The 1,752-nt window shown below is 40.0% G+C and overlaps 1 non-coding gene across 1 annotated transcript; it reads left to right on the top strand.

Annotated features, from left to right (window-relative positions):
- Positions 1–964: 964 nt before the first annotated feature.
- On the top strand, positions 965–1,067 carry LOC132043488 (small nucleolar RNA R71). The gene has a single exon (XR_009411819.1). It is a non-coding gene; the product is annotated as a small nucleolar RNA R71 (small nucleolar RNA).
- Positions 1,068–1,752: the final 685 nt, after the last annotated feature.

The raw sequence follows: 1,752 nt of genomic DNA on the forward strand, positions 1-1,752 counted from the left end.
AGGCGGAAGTATTGGGGAGAGGTGATTAGACAGATATAGCGCGATTCTGCTTCTTTACCGAGGACATGACCTTAGATAGGAGGGTATGGAGGACTCGGATTAGGGTAGAAGGCTAGTAGATAGTAACGTTTATCCTTTCATATTAGTAGTCACTTTATCGCGATATAAGTTCTGTGCTTTGATTCTCGCTTACTATTTGTTATTCTCGTATTTTGATTATCTTATTTTATCCGTGATAGCTACCGCTCCTTTACAACCGCTTCATCATGGCTTAGTCGCTTTAGTTATTTGCACTTCCATATCGCTTTCGAATCTCTTGCCTTATCCGACCTCTTTTTTATGCTCTTATGCTTTCTATTGAGCCGAGGGTCTTTCGAAACCGAAGTCCTACCTTGGTAGGAGTCGTGTGCGTACACTCTACCCTCCCTGCACCTCACGTCAGGGATTTCACCGGGTTGTTATTGTTGTTGTTGTTGAAATAGTATTTCTATGATTATGAGCATAAGAATATGAATGAAATCAAATGAGTAATAGAATGAGAAGTGCTCGGTGGTTAGCCCCGGGTTCCCGTCATGGCCCTAGTCGGGTCGTGACATCTACATAAAAACATGATGCATGAAAATATTTTTTGCTGATTTGAAGGGAAGAAATATTGATCTGGCATTTTATAAAGATCATTTAAGTTTATTAGAAATGCTCAGCTCATTCACTTATTACCCGGGGGCTCTGAGTGATCAAAATAAATTACGGGAAGTAAAAAAATAGGTGCCAACAGTATCATGGCAATGTACGCGATGGATTAGCTGATATCAATTCTGATTAATCAAACTAAGTGTGTCGAGCAATTCTTTAATCCCATCATAATTTTTCTGCATGCACTGCCCTCCACAAGAAAAGTTAGAAGCAACTTAGTATCATCATGTAAACTCTCCACAAACGTGTGGCCAAGATCTGATTAGACTACCTGTGATGATGACAATATTTGAGCAATTGCTTGAATTGCTCCCAAGCTTCATATAAAATTTCCCCTACTTTCTGTTAAAACTCACCATCTCGCTTCTCAATGACTTAATCTTCCTAGAAAGAAAGAACTTTATCAAGAACTTCTTAGCAAGATCATCCCCGTGCGGATGGAATTTGCGGGTTGTTCTGTAACCATGCTTTAGCATGCCCCAATAAGGAGAGCGGAGATAGTGTCAACTTGACATAGTCTAGAGTCACTCCAGTGAATAAGTATGTATCAGTGATCTTAAGTATGTATCAGTGATCTTCAAAAAATTATGAATGTGTTGTTGCGGGTCTTCATGTAGATTACCTATAAATTGGCCCAACGATTTGGCCAACTGCACCATATTCTGCTCTAGCTCAAACTGTGAGGTAATAGTAGGCTTTACGATGGCTTAGCTCATATTCTCCACACTAGTCCTAGCCGCGCCTATCACCGTTCTTTCCGCTATCTCAGCCATCTCTACGGGTACTTGATCTTCAAAGAAGACCGTCGTGGTCTCGTCGACGATTCTCACTTTTCTTAGCCTATGCGGCTAAAGCTCTTTTCTCACACAATATCTTGCGCAGAGCCTTTTCAGGGTAAGAATCTGGCTCAACAAGGTTTTTATCTCAAAAATTTTCCCTTAGCATTCAAGTACCTGCAAAGCAACAAAAACTTAGAGAAACGAACGTGAAACTGAAAAAAAAAATTATCTAATCTAAAAAGAAAGTTAAAGCCTAAATCCCTGGCAACGACACTAAAAA

Source organism: Lycium ferocissimum, unplaced genomic scaffold (assembly GCF_029784015.1).
Source record: "Lycium ferocissimum isolate CSIRO_LF1 unplaced genomic scaffold, AGI_CSIRO_Lferr_CH_V1 ctg25496, whole genome shotgun sequence".
In the NCBI taxonomy this organism is placed as follows: Eukaryota; Viridiplantae; Streptophyta; class Magnoliopsida; order Solanales; family Solanaceae; genus Lycium; species Lycium ferocissimum.